Source organism: Mytilus edulis, chromosome 1 (assembly GCF_963676685.1).
Source record: "Mytilus edulis chromosome 1, xbMytEdul2.2, whole genome shotgun sequence".
NCBI classification, from domain to species: Eukaryota; Metazoa; Mollusca; class Bivalvia; order Mytilida; family Mytilidae; genus Mytilus; species Mytilus edulis.
This window is the reverse complement of record NC_092344.1, coordinates 46886502-46903843: the sequence shown is the minus strand read 5'-3', so window position 1 is coordinate 46903843 and position 17342 is coordinate 46886502. Positions and strand designations below refer to the sequence as shown.

At 31.5% G+C, this 17342-nt stretch overlaps 1 protein-coding gene and 1 long non-coding RNA gene across 4 annotated transcripts in view; both read right to left on the bottom strand.

Moving 5' to 3' along the window:
• Positions 1–4587, bottom strand: part of LOC139484035 (uncharacterized) — a 107965-nt gene extending 103378 nt beyond the window's left edge. Inside the window, exons 1-2 of the long non-coding RNA XR_011655106.1 lie at positions 4466–4587; positions 1769–1851 (exon numbers count right to left, since the gene is read on the bottom strand). This is a non-coding gene — a long non-coding RNA (uncharacterized lncRNA). The remainder of the gene's footprint in view (positions 1–1768; positions 1852–4465) is intronic.
• The window catches only part of LOC139483987 (protein MON2 homolog), a 287784-nt gene that overhangs the window by 202902 nt on the left and 67540 nt on the right, over positions 1–17342 (bottom strand). The gene's annotated exons all lie outside the window — the stretch shown is intronic.

Below are 17342 nucleotides of genomic sequence, written 5' to 3'. Positions count from 1 at the left end.
AATACTTAATATAATAATTTTAGATCCTGATTTGGACCAACTTGAAAACTGGGCCCATAATAAAAAATCTAAGTACATTTTTGGATTCAGCATATCAAAGAACCCCAAGATTTCAATTTTTGTTAAAATCAGACTAAGTTTAATTTTGGACCCTTTGGACTTTAGTGTAGACCAATTTGAAAACAGGACCAAAAATGAAGAATCTACATACACAGTTAGATTTGGTATATCAAAGAACCCCATTTATTCAATTTTGATGAAATCAAACAAAGTTTAATTTTGGACCCCGATTTGGACCAACTTGAAAACTGGGCCAATAATCAAGAATCTAAGTACATTTTTAGATTCAGCATATCAAAGAACCGAACTGATTCATTTTTTGTCAAAATCAAACTAAGTTTAATTTTGGACCCTTTGGACCTTAATGTAGACCAATTTGAAAACGGGACCAAAAGTTAAGAATCTACATACACAGTCATGACAGTTAGATTCGGCATATCAAAAGAACCCCAATTATTCAATTTGGATGAATTCAAACAAAGTTTAATTTTGGACCCTTTGGGCCCCTTATTCTGTTGGGACCAAAACTCCCAAAATCAATACCAACCTTCCTTTTATGGTCATAAACCTTGTGTTTAAATTTCATAGATTTCTATTTACTTATACTAACGTTATGGTGGGAAAACCAAGAAAAATGCTTATTTGGGTCCCTTTTTGGCCCCTAATTCCTAAACTGTTGGGACCTAAACTCCCAAAATCAATACCAACCTTCCTTTTGTAGTCATTAACATTGTGTTTAAATTTCATTGATTTCTATTTACTTAAACTAAAGTTATTGTACGAAAACCAAGAATAATGCTTATTTGGGCCCTTTTTTGGCCCCTAATTCCTAAACTGTTGAAACCAAAACTCCCAAAATCAATCCCAACCGTTCTTTTGTGGTCATAAACCTTGTGTCAAAATTTCATAGATTTCTATTAACTTAAACTAAAGTTATAGTGCGAAAAACCAAGAAAATGCTTATTTGGGCCCTTTTTGGCCCCTAATTCCTAAAATGTTGGGACCAAAACTCCCAAAATCAATACCAACCTTCCTTTTGTGGTCATAAACCTTGTGTTAAAATTTCATAGATTTCCATTCACTTTTACTAAAGTTAGAGTGCGAAAACTAAAAGTATTCGGACGACGGCGACGACGACGCCAACGTGATAGCAATATACGACGAAAATTTTTTCAAATTTTGCGGTCGTATAAAAAGCATGCTCTGAATTAGGGACGACATCAAAAGTACAATATAGTATAAAAAACTTAATTCATATAGTTTTTTCACTGACCCCCTACCCCCTCTTGACCAATAAGGTTATATATAAAATCGATGTCAATTAAACAAAAGTTGATTTTTTTTAGTTATTTTTCTAAGGTAGGAAGGCAAGGGAAATACAACATTTTCAAATTGATTTCTTTTTATTTTTTACATTTTTTGGTAATTTGTAAACTACACATTAGTGGAAATAGATGTTATTTGAAAATTATCTTAGCACAAACTGTGTTTTTGCAAGATACTGTGAACCATACAATGGTTTCCTTTTAGCTAACATGCAATAAAGCATCCCTGACAATACAGCTGGGAAAATCCAATATTAAATTAAATGACCAATGATGGCTGGAAAGTTTTTACACTCTGACAACAGAGCAACCAACAATGTAACTATTTGACAGCAGCCATTTAATGTCACATTAGTGTCTCAAAATTAGCTAAATAAAAATACCTTGATCAATTTCTGTCTTTCTACAACCAGATCTCCGCAAAAACTTTTCTTTTAATTCAATAGTCTGGTAGGCTATAGTACATCTGGCAAAGAAAAGAATATGGGTAACAGAAACAACAGAAAAACGGTTTTCTATGAATAAAACAATTTATAAGAATACTATGTATCTAATATTTTAATTTTTCACAAATGTACTTTAAGATTATTCTCCAGAATGTGATTTCAAATACGTAATTTGAAATACATAATTTGAAATACATAATACATAGGAACATGAGTTCCATCTAGAGGATAATCTTTTTAGGATGCAGATTTACTATTGAACTAATGCATAAATATGAATACTTTTCATATTTTGCTAATAAAAAAGCAATTTTACATATGTGAAACATTTGATAAACTCTGTAAACCTTAAAAACAAACATCAAATTTCAAGCTGAATTGAATAAAGTTGAAACATTTCTCATATCTTGAGTTTCAGGTGGAAAATTGTCATTTATAATGCATGTTAAAATTATATGGCTGAGCACACAAAAATAAATTTTACATCATAAGATATTTGTATTTTAGGTGCAATATTTCTACCTGAAACCATTAATTACAAGAATTATTTGAGATAGTTCCTGTAATGAAAAATCCTATTATCAACTTGAAATTATGTTTAACTTTTAATGGTAATGCAACAAATTTTAGATTATTCTTGAAAATTGAACTGAATAAGTAAAATTAAATAAATAATGTACATTGTTGAATTGAAACAGAATCATTACATATTTCAGAAACATGCCACTGTATATACATGTAAAAGACATCCATTCTGAAGCTTCAGTGAATACCATGTATATCACAATTTAATCTGTACATTGTTACGTTATAAAGTGTTTTCAAATAAACTCATTTCAGTAAATTTTGTGTCAGCTTTATTTTAGAATGCAGATCATTTTGAATGTAAAAGATACTAAGCCAACCTTTTAATAAGAGTGCACACACTGAAATGTTTTGCCTTCTTTATCTGACCTTGACCTCATGTTAAGTTTATGTGATAGTTGTAGTTTTATATTTAGTCCTAAATATAAAACTACAACTATCACATAAACTTAACATGAGGTCAAGGTCAGATAGACCAAACTGGAAATACATGTACACCTCACAGTCATTACATACACAAAATATGCTTTAAATATAGTTAATTTATTGCACATAGTATCTAAGAAACTTTACCCAAAAAAATCATTGATAAATTAACCATGAAAATGAGGTCAAGGTCAGATGAAACCTTCCAGACCGACATCTTCAAAGTCAAGGTAAAATGAACCCTGCCAGACAGACTACATCTTCTTATACCTATGTACACATTATGATCATAACATGCTTTAAATGAAGTTAAACTATTGCAAAGAGTATCTAAGAAACAAACTTTAACCAGGAAAATTAAGATTAACTAATGAACCATAAAAATAAGGTCGCAGTCAGATGATAATTGTTAGACAGATATATACACTTTTTTATCATTCCATAAACCAAATATAGTTGACCTATTGCTTAAAGTATTAGAAAAACAAAACCCAACTTAATATGGAGCAATAAACCATTAAATTGAGGTTAATGTCATATAAAATATGCCAGACTGACATGTACATCATAAAATATTTTCGAACACCATATATAGTTGACCTATTGCATAGAGTATTAGAAAAATGGAGAAAAACTCAGTAACTGAAATTTAACCATTGAACCATGAAAATGAGGTCAAGGACTTGAAACATAAGGTATCTGTTACAAGGTATGAAGCATTAAGGTTTCTACCTTCTGATATATAAAGCTTTAAACAACGCTGTATAGTTATCTCTATGTCTCACATTCTTCCTCCCTGGTGAGACAAAAACTTGCATATAACCCCTACATTCTATTTTTATTCCATGACAGCCAAGTTAATTGGCAGGCTGGTCATCTAACACTTTTGTATACTGATACCCTAATAATAATTGTGGTCATGATTGCCCTAGAAATTTCAGAGGAGAATATTTTGGTAAAAGTTAATGGATGTTGACAGGAGACCAAGTGATGAGAAAAGTTTACTTTACTCTGTGTGTGAGTTGAGCTGAAAATGGTTGAAGTCACAAAGTTTCTACAAGAAACAGTGAGCAATTGAAGATGATTACAAAGACAACCTCTGTTGAAATTTTTTTTCCCCCATATAACAAAGAAATTGTTCTCACAATATACAAATGCATTCGAAATATCATTGTATCAGTATTGGTTCTCCTTAAACTGACCTAATCACAATTACACTTTCAGTGTATATTCACTTGTGTTAATATGTCTTTTGATTGAGTTAAGCTATTTCAATTGATATTTTATAGTGTCTTTCTATGTTGTGGTGTTACATTATTGTTTCAGAAAAGGGTGAAGGTTTGGTACCATTAAAATGTTTAAACCCACTGCAATTGTTTGCACCTGTCCTATGTCAGGAATCTGATGTTCAGTAGTTGTTGTTTGCTGATGTGGTTGATAACAGTTTTTTGTTTCTTGTTTTTTATATAGATTAGACCGTTGGTTTTCCCATTTGAATGGGTTTACACTAGTAATTTTGGGGCCCTTTATATGCACATGACTAAGAGGTGGGGTCAAATAATCTCTATTGAAATAAGAAATTTCGATATCAATAGAACTGCACGCCAAACATCATTGACTTACAAATAGCAATTCCTCTGAACCTGACCTCATCACAAGCTGCAATATTTGTTGAACCTCCTTCATGGCCGTAGCTGCATCACTGGAAACAGCACACCATAGTTTCAACTTCACCTGGCACTTTATTGAGGCTAAAAGAAATACACAGTGCCATTAAATATTAATGATATGCTGAACATTTCATTAAAGTCTACTCACAAATTTTAAAAGGAGTTGGGAATGAAAGGTGGATGGATGAAAACAACAACAAACAGACTTAAGGATCTCTATATACCTAAAAGTTGTATATGCAATTCAGTATGCATAGGCATAAAAAGGAACACAATGATATTTACTACATTGAACTATATTGTGGATTTATACATTTTCCTGTTAACCAAATTTCATGGACAAAGAAAAACTTCAATATTCTTGTATATTTAATTTCATTGCAAAAGTTTGCATACAGAAAATTACCTATAGAAAATTTGTCGTTTCTTGAACATTTAATTTTGTGGTTCACCTGTATCCAGGAAATCCACAAAAAACGCTATCAAAGGAATAAAAATGAATCCACAGTATGCCCTTTATCAACTAAAGCATAACTAACAGAAACATTTCCCTTTGGATTCCTTAAAAAAACAAAAATTGTGTGTAGTGCTGATAAACACTGTCAAACAAACACTTAAAAAACAAATGAAAAAAGTCAAACTGAAAGTATGATAGAAGATTGTACTGATTGAGGCCCATACAAATCAGTCATTTAATAACAGTGGCACTTAATTGTCAATAAAGTCTGGAGAGGTGTGATAATAATGTCAATAAAATTAATTCAAATCAGAACATATTAGCTTGTCTTGAAATTATGATGAATTCCAAATTAATAAATTCCTTGAAGACAATCAAATGAGCATTATTTTCGATAAGCCAGCACACATGTGGAAGAAATGTCTATTTGAAGATGAGTTGAAGCAATTCTATTTGGCTTTGAGACTCATAAATCTGAATGATTTGTAATGCTGAGTATTATAATCATGCAATTGAAAGCCGACTTGTGACAGGACTTATGCTTACACATGATACTTCATTTAAGGAGGCTCAAGGGTATAAAAATTTCTGAAAAAAAATCAAACATTTGTTTTTCATTACAAATCTTATTTGTTTCCTTTTGTTGTTGTTACTTTATCATATGGTACAACCAGATGCTCCGCAGGGCGCAGCTTTATACGACCGCAGAGGTTGAACCCTGAACGGTTGGGGCAAGTATGGACACAACATTCAAGCTGGATTCAGCTCTAAATTTGGATTGTGATTAAATAGTTGACACAGCATAGGTTTCTGACACAGAATGAATGTGTTCTAATGAACTTAAAATTTTTGTTTTCTCTTAGAGCAATTAACTATGCTGTTGAATATTAATCCTCTCAAAACAAGAATGTGTCCTCAGTACACGAATGCCCCACTCGCACTATCATTTTCCATGTTCAGTGGACCGTGAAATTGGGGTAAAAACTCTAATTTGGCATTAAAATTAGAAAGATCATATCATAGGGGACATGTGTACTAAGTTTGAAGTCGATTGGACTTAAACTTCATCAAAAACTACCTTGACCAAAAACTTTAACCTGAAGCGGGACAGACGGACGGACGAACGGACGGACGAACGAACGGACAGACGGACGGACGGACGGACGCACAGACCAGAAAACATAATGCCCCTCTACTATCGTAGGTGGGGCATAAAAATGTTTGAAGAAATTTTCTTTTTTATTTATGAAATTTCAAATGAGAAAAATTGAACCCAATTTTTTTAATCACATCCCCCTTTCCCTTATTCCAAAACTAATCTCAATTAAAATTTCTAATGGAGTTTGCAACAATAACTACTCATTTAAATACATCATAAAATATTAAGATGTAAAAAAAACTGCTTGTTATCACTGAATGTTATTTATTATAATTTATCAGTTGGTAGTAAAAAGTGAATATACATTGTATATTGTATATAACAAAGATTTAAGTTGATTCTGGACAAAGAAAGATAACTCCAATTAAACAAAAATCTTGCTATTGCACAATATTTTGCAATTAGATATTTCTTGCTTACTATTCTGGACAAAGAAAGATAACTCTAATTAAAAAAAAATTTGCTATTTCACAATATTGTGCAATTAGATGTATTTCTTGCCATTGCGCAATACTGTGCAATTGAAAAGACTTGCTATTGCACAATACTTAATATAATAATTTTAGATACTGATTTGGACCAACTTGAAAACTGGGCCCATAATAAAAAATCTAAGTACATTTTTGGATTCAGCATATCAAAGAACCCCAAGATTTCAATTTTTGTTGAAATCAGACTAAGTTTAATTTTGGACCCTTTGGACTTCAGTGTAGACCAATTTGAAAACAGGACCAAAAATGAAGAATCTACATACACAGTGAGATTTGGTATATCAAAGAACCCCATTTATTCAATTTTTGATGAAATCAAACAAAGTTTAATTTTGGACCCCGATTTGGACCAACTTGAAAACTGGGCCAATAATCAAGAATCTACGTACATTTTTAGATTCAGCATATCAAAGAACCTAACTGATTCATTTTTTGTCAAAATCAAACTAAGTTTAATTTTGGACCCTTTGGACCTTAATGTAGACCAATTTGAAAACGGAACCAAAAGTTAAGAATCTACATACACAGTCATGACAGTTAGATTCGGCATATCAAAGAACCCCAATTATTCAATTTTTTATGAAATCAAACAAAGTTTAATTTTGGACCCTTTGGGCCCCTTATTCTGTTGGGACCAAAACTCCCAAAATCAATACCAACCTTCCTTTTATGGTCATAAACCTTGTGTTTAAATTTCATAGATTTCTATTTACTTATACTAACGTTATGGTGCGAAAACCAAAAAAAATGCTTATTTGGGTCCCTTTTTGGCCCCTAATTCCTTAACTGTTGGGACCTAAACTCCCAAAATCAATACCAACCTTCCTTTTGTAGTCATTCACATTGTGTTTAAATTTCATTGATTTCTATTTACTTAAACTAAAGTTATAGTGCGAAAACCAAGAAAATGCTTATTTGGGCCCTTTTTGGCCCCTAATTCCTAAAATGTTGGGACCAAAACTCCCAAAATCAATACCAACCTTCCTTTTGTGGTCATAAACCTTGTGTTAAAATTTCATAGATTTCCATTCACTTTTACTAAAGTTAGAGTGCGAAAACTAAAAGTATTCGGACGCCGGACGACGACGACGACGACGACGCCGACGCGACGCCAACGTGATAGCAATATACGACGAAAAATTTTTCAAATTTTGCGGTCGTATAAAAATCATTCAAAACAATCAATTCGTGTTGGCCCCAGATGACTTTCAAAATGTATACATCATTGAAAAAGTTCCAAATTATCTCCCTTTGGTGGAAAAATGCCATTTTTTGGCTCTAAAATTGAAACAACTATACCATATACAGATGTACCAGATACTGTGGTTTCATTTATTTTGTGGGTATCAAATTTCGTGGATGAAGGAAAGTTGCATTTTCGTGGATATTTGATTCTGTGGTTTTGCCAATCTTTGCATACAAAGCCTATAGAAAATTTATAATTAGTTGAGTATGTAAATTCTTGGTTCACCAGTAACCCACAAAATCCATGAAAATTGGTATCTGACAAATAATAATGAATTCACAGTATACCAGATTACAAGATTTCAATCTAGTAACATGTAAATAAATTCACAATTTCATTTTAGTGTATTAATTTTCTATTATTCTCTTAAATATTGAAAATCCAAAAGATTCTATTTACTTTCCACTTTTGACCCTGTACAAGGGAAATACCACGAATGTGTATGTTCAATAAAATGCAACTGTAAAACAAAACAACTAAATCAAGTACCCTTGAAACAGATAAAGGAGACAGAGGCCTGCTAATTTGGTCTTAACATCATTCTATTTCATTTTTTCTCCAGTTTGCAGACATGAATTTATGTTCTTCAATAAAATAAAAGAATACAAGATGTAGTTTGTACAAAAAGCATTTCCTATTTACATGTTAAATAGCAATGATTTCTTGGTAGAAACAATAAAATGACAAATTTATACAAAATCTTGAGCATTTTAATCAAATATAGAGAGAAATTGTATACAGCACAAGCCTTATGAAAATATGAAGATGTGGTATAATTGACTATAATACAAATCTCCACCAGAAACCAAATGACATAGAAGTAAGCAACTATATGTCACTGTACGGCCTTTAATCCTCGAGTAAGACCCATACATACTAAAAGCTTTTAAAAAATATAAAACAATTCAAACTGTCTGAATTATGTACAAAACATTATAACAAGCAAACAAGAGTTCACACGCTGAAATGTCTCGCCTTCTTTACTAATCATTGATATCATGTTGATAGTCCTAAATATAAAGCTTTATTACAATTGTCACATAAACTTAACATTTACCAAGAAAACTAAACATTTACCAATGAACCATGAAAAGGAGGTCAAGGTCAGATGAACCATGCCAGGCAGGCATGTACAGCTAAAAATTCTTCCATACAACAAATACAGTTGACCTATTGCTTATACTTTAAGAAAAACAGACCAAAACACAAAAGCTTAACACTAAGCAATGAAACATGAAAATGAGGTCAAGGTCAAATAAAACCTGAGTGACTGACATATAGATCATAAAATATTTCCATACACCTGAATTATAGTTGACCTATTGCATATAGTATTAGAAAAAAGGACCAAAAACTCAAAAACTTAAAGTCATAAGAAACGAGTGACCGTTGAAAAATAATGTTCTTCCAATTCTTGAACCAATGCAAACAAACATCATAAACTGCTTTCTGTTCAAGAATTTTTCATTTTTTTTGCATAAATTTCGTATAATAGTCAATTTTTTTTATCAATCAGTCAGTGTTGTTGTGAAAATATGGCAGTAATTAAAGTTCATGTTTTGAATCCGAAGTTAAACGATTGTCACCTGTTTGTCAACAATCAACAATAAATCAACAAAAAAGCATGGAAATTGAGCATGTGTTTAACATGTAAATTCAGATAATAGTTTATTTTAAGGACATCCATGCGTATTGCGATCACCAGATTTTTACGAGATGGGTCACACTGAGGTCACTTTGCATAGGGAAAATATGTCCGGGGGGGGGGGGGGGGGGGGGAATTGCTTCCTGGAAGGAAATAATTAAAATAAAGTAAACTTCTTCTAAATATGTATAAATTAAAGAATTTTCTTCAGAAAAAAGTATATGTACATAAGTTTTATAATGAAAACTATCCATTGAGTTATAAAAAAACATTTGCATTATTTTTTTAAATTTGAGGTTTCTAATGACTTTAACTTTGACCACTGAACCATGAAAATGAGGTCAAGGTCAGATGACACCTCCCAGCTAGACATGTACACCTTACAATCATTCCATACACCAAATATGTTAGACCTATTGCATATAGTATTAGAAAAAAAGACCAAAACTAAAAAACTTAACTTTGACCATTATGAACCATGAAAATGAGGTCAGATGACACCTGCCAGTTGGACATGTACACCTTACAGTCCTTCCATACACCGAATATACTAGACTTATTGCTTATAGTATCTGAGATATGGACTTGACCACCAAAACTTAACCTTGTTCACTGATCCATGAAATGAGGTCGAGGTCAAGTGAAAACTGTCTGAGGCATGAGGACCTTGCAAGGTACGCACATATCAAATATAGGTATCCTATTACCTATAATAAGAAAGAATTTAACATTACAAACAATCTTAACTTTTTTTTCAAGTAGTCACTGAACCATGAAAATGAGGTCAAGGACATTGGACATGTGACTGAAGGAAACTTCATAACATGAGGCATCCATATACAAAGTATGAAGCATCCATGTCATTTTGAGAGTCACATGAAATCAAACCAAAGGTAAAGAACAGTTGAATTTTTTGGTTATCAACAGAGTGATGCTTCGATGAATACACAGATACAGGTACAAACTAGAAAATATAATGCCCTAAATTTGCATAGGCTGGGCATAAACACTTCCTTACGCTGATGACATTTTCGTTTTTTATTCATCAAATATAATATAAAATAAAGAGATGTGGTAACGATTGCCAATGAGACAACTATCAACAAGAGTCCAAATGAATGTACTTAACTATAGACATTATGAGGAAGAAACAATAAGAAACATGTATTCTTACTGAGAACCTGACATTTATATTATTGGTATCCAATTTTTTTACTGTCCAAAGCCTGAGAATAAAGTCCAAACCGACAAGTTACGTAATGTACATTTAGTAGATTATACACAAGTCTTAAATTCAATATAGAATTTGGTTTGGACCTGTCATTCTTAAATATATATAATACTATAAATCAATTACTGAATTTTTTCCATATAAAGGAAGCAATTTAATCCAAACTTCTTAAAATTTTCTAAAGGCAAAATACAGCAGAAAGATGTCATTTCATACCATTTATCATTGGAATATCAAATAATTTCCAACGATATCTTTTCAAATGCAACTAATTGATCAATTATATTATGAAAGGTAATATTGATGATGATATGCAATCGTACAATGTAAAAATAGCTGGAAGGCATTTAACTTGTAAATCTAAGAATTGTGGTTACTGACGTTCAAAATTATATATTTTTCCAAAAACAAAAAAAAAGTCAGACAGTATGGAATGTATCAAAATTAACAAAAATAGAAAGTTTGTGCAAAATGCATGGCTATTCTGAATAATTCAGGACTAAATCTATTAATATAAATGTAATATCTGATATGTAATGTGCTGATTCTCAAGTTAAGAATGACGAAGCAAAAATAGTCTTCATATATCATTTAAAGGGAGACAACAACTACACAATCTTCAAAATCTTGTTTCAATACTGAAGCATCACAAATTACTAATAAGACTCAACTATAACTTGTTTCCCAATCCACTATAAATAAATATGTCTAAACTAAGACTCAATTAAAACCAATTCAAATTGTTGTTAATTTTATTAAGTTGAAGAGTTTCCTCCGAGGAAATAGACAAAATCTCTTCCTTTTAGACAGCAACACAAAATCTGGACAATCCTGTTACTTCAATAAATATTTGTGCTGTAATTATTTAAAATGTCATATATATTCTATTATAAAAGAGGGCCTCTCCAATGTTATATTTGACCAAATCACGACAATTGTCTTTTAATAAACTTTAACATTACAGAATATTTCTTGTTGAGGTTTAATAAACTATTAATACTCAATGGAAAAGACCTCTATAAACTACAATCATTGAATAGCTTTTTTATTCAAATTTAGACATCATGAGACTATGACCAACCCTATAATATAAATAAGTGACTTTCGATCAAGATTCATTATGGTTGTATTTCTCACAATTCTAAATGAAGTCTTATAAAATAAAGTGAAATAGCTGCAATCAGTGTCGTTGCTGAGTGACTTGGTCATTTAAATTACTGTGATTTGACAAATATAGCATCTTGCTAATAACATAATCATATAGTTTTAACTGGGTGGTTTGTTTTAGATAGAATTTTTGTGACTGTTGTACAGTAGCAACACAAAAACAATCCCTGCTCTTCCGAAAAGAGGGGTGAAAGATACCAGAGGGACAGACATTTAAGAGATAACTGTATTGTATTTTAAGCTCCGACGGCATCAATGGGGGATTTGATGGTTGCAAACTAAGTTTACTGGTGACCCGTTAGGGGAGACAGTAAACAGGTATTTGTGACCATCAAATCCCCAATTGATGCTGTCGGAGCTTAAAATACAATATTGTTATCTCCATTCTGATCAAACTGACAGAAAACAATGTTAAATTATGTAATTAAAATCTGTCATATGCCGTCTGCCCTTGCACGTACGTCCCATAGCATCAATTGTCAATTGATGTCATGTAAAAAAGTGACATTTTCCAATCAAAATGAATGTTACAAACGTTGTTGGCTTGTTGCAATAGAATCAATAATATCTGCAAAGCCTGAACCTTTAACTCTATATATAAGGTGTATGTTTCATAACATTCTGTATGTGATAAACAAAGAACATCTATGGTTTTGAAAACAAAATGGTCTCTTTTTTGTGTAAATATGGCAAGATAGAATAAAAGAAGATCATATCTGAGGACACAAATGATCCCAATTAAGTTGAAAAGGGCATACCTCTTGAACCCTTAATGACATACTTCCCAAATTTTAATTCTGTCTATGTGTTGCAGTTCTAAGCATTATTATAAGAAATAATAAAATTTGGATGAAGAAAACTTGTTGGGAGTGTGGAAACAAAAAACATTTGCAATTTTCCAAGTTATAAAGGGGCATTACTCTGGAATGGTGAGTGACTCACTGCACACATCTAAACAGTATGTGTGTTGCAGTCTTAGAGATGCAGAAAGAGCTGTTGCAGTCTTAAAGATGCAGAAAGAGCTCCTGAAAATATTTTTTCATAAATTTAGGAGATATCTCAAAGTTTGTTTGGTTGCAGGCTGCCTGCTGAAATTTACTGTTTTATACTCTTTCAATAATCAGCATTAACCAGATGCATAAAAACACAATGTCTATCATTAAAAAACAATCAAAACTAATGAAAAACTGTTAAAATTTTAATGCTTTAATGAACACACAATCAAACAGATATTTTATATATACAAGAACTACTGTAAGAATAATTATCTTCTTTCTTCTCAGAATAATTTCTTGCATCATTAAAAAGGTGAAGTATTGCACAAGGCAATGTTTAAGTTACCGGTCATTTGCTTCCACTTAAACTAAAAGATTACATTAAATCATTTGACTGTTCAATGAATTCACCAAACCACAATTAGCTTGGTTAAAAACAAGCTTTAATATTTAATCACCACACTAATACTTATTTTCCAAATCGGATCGTCAATATTTTTGTTAAAAAAAAAAATCAGAAAAGAAACAAGGCTCCAAGAGTCTAGTCAACTGACTTATGTTCTGAAGCCAAAGTTAGTGCTATTGACACTATGGCCATTCAGGTTATATTTCAATCATACATGCACTTGAGGTCTGATATGTCATTTTCAGAACAAAAATCATACCCGACTATATTGTTTATTGCAAAATCTTCTAAAATTTAACTGAACATTTTCTGATGCTTATTTTGTGCTTCAAGGTAAACTTCCCAAAATGTGAATTGTATAGGTTTCGATGAAACCAAGGTCACATCATAACCATCCTGTATGCAACTATACGTTCCGACTTTAACATCTTGTATGCCAACAGTGCAACTTAAACCAATTTAATAAATTCTGACTTGATAAATACATTACCAAGATCTAATTGACCCCATACTTTGTCTTAATTAAAGAATTCTAATTTATCCTCTTCCATTTATAGGTTGTTTCCAATGGACATTACAAATTTTCTTTAACTTGTTGTTTTTATTGCTTCCCTGGATTAATCTTCCCCCACCTTTCACTGTCAACAATCAACATGACTCAAAACCTCTGTTACCCTATTTCAAGCAAACATCATTAATATCCATTTGGGATTTATATAGGGCAACATGAAATGCCTATTGAAGTTCTGAATTGCCCGAGTTCTTCAACCAATTTTGACATCTGGTAAACAAATTGAAAACCTTGTGGGGAAATAGTATACTTTAGTCAACATGTTTTGATCCACAATGATGTTTGTAATAAAGTTTTTTTATATTAATGGTATATTGATAATCAATAGTATCTGTATAATTTTGACAAAAATACATTTAAGAATAATTACTGAGTGTTTGTTCTTTGTACATGGTAGACATGGGTAGTTTCTGACATGCAAAATCGAGCTTATGACAAAATTAGTGTCATCGAAGAAAAATACAGCAACAGTCATTACTGACAATATAAATGTTTGCATGCAAAAAATACATTATTCACACCAAAAGAACCAAGCTTCATGCCCCGTCAAAATAATCAATTTAACAAATAGTGATTGAATGTTTCATTGCAAACTACTGGGAATTGTCAAATGCGGTCAGGCGACAATCGTTCAATTTATGGTAACTTGAATATGTTTTCCTTCATAAGTCTGCATGATCAATCAAAGGTATATGATATAATTTAATAACACCAGAATGTCTATTTAATGCTTACATTGGTTTTTTTTATTTGAAAACACTGGTCAACAAGAAAGCACAATCTTCTACAACTTAAACAGTATAAATATTTTTTGCAAAAAACAACAATAAAAAACCAACAAGAGGCTGTCAGAGTGACAGCAGACCGAATTTTCCAGCAGAGGTCAAACCTGGGACAGTTGAGCAAGTATGGAAACAACATTTAAGCTTAAAACAGCTCTGAATTTGGATTGTGATTGAATAGTTGACACAGCATAGGTTTGTGACCCAAAAGAAACTTTGCAAAAGAACTTATCAATTTGAAATTAAGCTTCTACCTATAATGGTCTAATATCAAAAATATAAGTACATTGTGTGAATTTGCATATCAAAGAACCCCCAATTATTCATTTTGTTTATGAAATTTCTATTCAAAGGGAAATAACTTAAAATTCATATAATAACTCAAATTCATCCAGATTTTAGGACCCTTCGGGCCTCAATGTGGTATTATCTAATTAATAACTACAATAAATACAGGTTCAGATTCAGCATTACAAAGAATCTTACATATTTTCAATTAACATTATAAAGGGACATAATTCAAGAATCATAAAAGTGATGCTACCCGAATTCCTACTTGATCTGTGTTTTGTAGTTATTAGCATTGTGTACAAGTTTCATAACATTAGGTTCAAGCAAACTAAAGTGAGAGAACGAAAACCAATTTCTGGACAGAAGGATGTGTCAGAAGGACAAGGGTAAAACTTAATGCCCCCTCCTGACATGGCGGGGGCATACAAATATGTTTATTATAATGTTGTTTTGCTATGCAAACCACCACTAACAATTAAAAGTATGTGGAACCAGGAAGTAGGTTAATGACGGATCAGAAAAGTGCTTACATATTATAATTCATCACAATAGACTAAATAAAAAGTCAATTCTGTTCAGTACTGTTTGTTTTGAGAAAGGTGTGACAAAAAAATGTTTAATTTCTTTCAACATACTAAAAAATAAATTGGCAATCTGGAAGTAGGTGTGTGACACCTATGAAAATATGCACACACCTTAACTCATCACTGCCAAGATGCTGATAGATTGTGAAGTTTTAATTCATGTTTATAAGTAGAACTGTATATGAAAAATTGTAAATGAAAAACATTGTTGTAAAATGGACAGGTGAAAAAATACAGATGTACAAACAGATGGATAATCTAAAGATGAATGCCATAAAGCTAGAAGAGGATGCATAATAACATATATATATATAGAGTTTGTTAGGCTGTCATGATAATTATGTCAAAGTACAAGTAACAGATGTTGGAAGGAAAATTCAGACCATGAGGCATCTACATACAAGATATGGAACACTGAAATATGAAGCTGTACAAATACATATAGTAGCTTTATAAACACCACTGCCTGAAGACCAGTTTCCCTATATCTTGCATTATGCCACATTAGACGCAGAAGAGACAAGAGTCAAAATAGATCACACTAATTTCATCTGTGTTCCAGTCAAAATAAAATATATCAAAACATTTATATGCTAATTGATTTCTAAACGTGATGAGGGTATGATAATTAAGATAGACAATTTTCAGCTTGCTGTTTTCTTCTTCCTGACAATTGCTGCATTTAATCAGTACAAAGTTGTTGCAATAATAATTTACAGGAACAAATATGGATTCTTTTAATTGGTATTTAGACATTTATGATTCTTTACACAACTGTAGACAGAAGTTAATGAGAAAAAGATGATAAAAACCATTATATGGCAACAAATCACGACACAACTATCAAAAATGTAACTGCAAGATATGCAAATTAAAATCTTACAAATTTTTCATTTAAGGTATTTTGGTACAGTACTATAGTCTAAAGTCTACCAGACTTTTCAATGTTTGATCCTTAATGGTCAAATAATAACAGAGATTACAAACCAAATTAGTGTTTTATATAATAGTAATGATGGTCAGATTGGTTGTTCTGAGTGGAGTTATTAGATAAATTTTGAGACATAATAGTCACATTCTATGGTGATTCTGACCATTCAAAGAACAAACAGGCAGAGTATTAAGTTACAGAACAGATTTCTCATAAATCTTAAAGAGGATATAGAAATTGCTTATACTGATCTCCTGGGATGAGATAAAGTAAAAGTGATAGAACATTACAATGTCTCTGTCTGAAAAATGACAGAAAGATTATAATTTCGTGTAAAATGAACTTGAACATGATATCAGCATTCTACACATACCTGTATATCAGGGCCAGGTGAGCTAAAAAGACCAAACAAATTGTGATAATAAAAAACAAATAAAAATAAAAACAGAATTATAATATAATGTTATCATTCACTTCTTTTAAGGCAAACAAAAGTCTATAGTTTTGAATTTGATCAAATTTTTCTATGGGATTTTATTCCTTGAGTACCAACAAGCAATTTGTTTTTCTGCTGGCTGTATACTTCACTGGAACACTTCAATTCTCCATTTATGTACGTAGCCAGAAAAGTTCAGGAAAAATAGGAACAAAACATAATTCATATGTATAGGTTTTTTTAATTTGTATTCTACTCCAGATTGTTCAAGGAAAGTCTGCAGAGATTGATTAGATTTATTTTGACATCATACTCCTATTCACATTGCTTTCAATTTATATTGTTCTCTGAATTCAGATTGTATTACATCTTTGAAGAGGCCATACCAAAACCCTTGTTTGTGGCATGTAGACATATTTTACAGACACCTCTAAATCA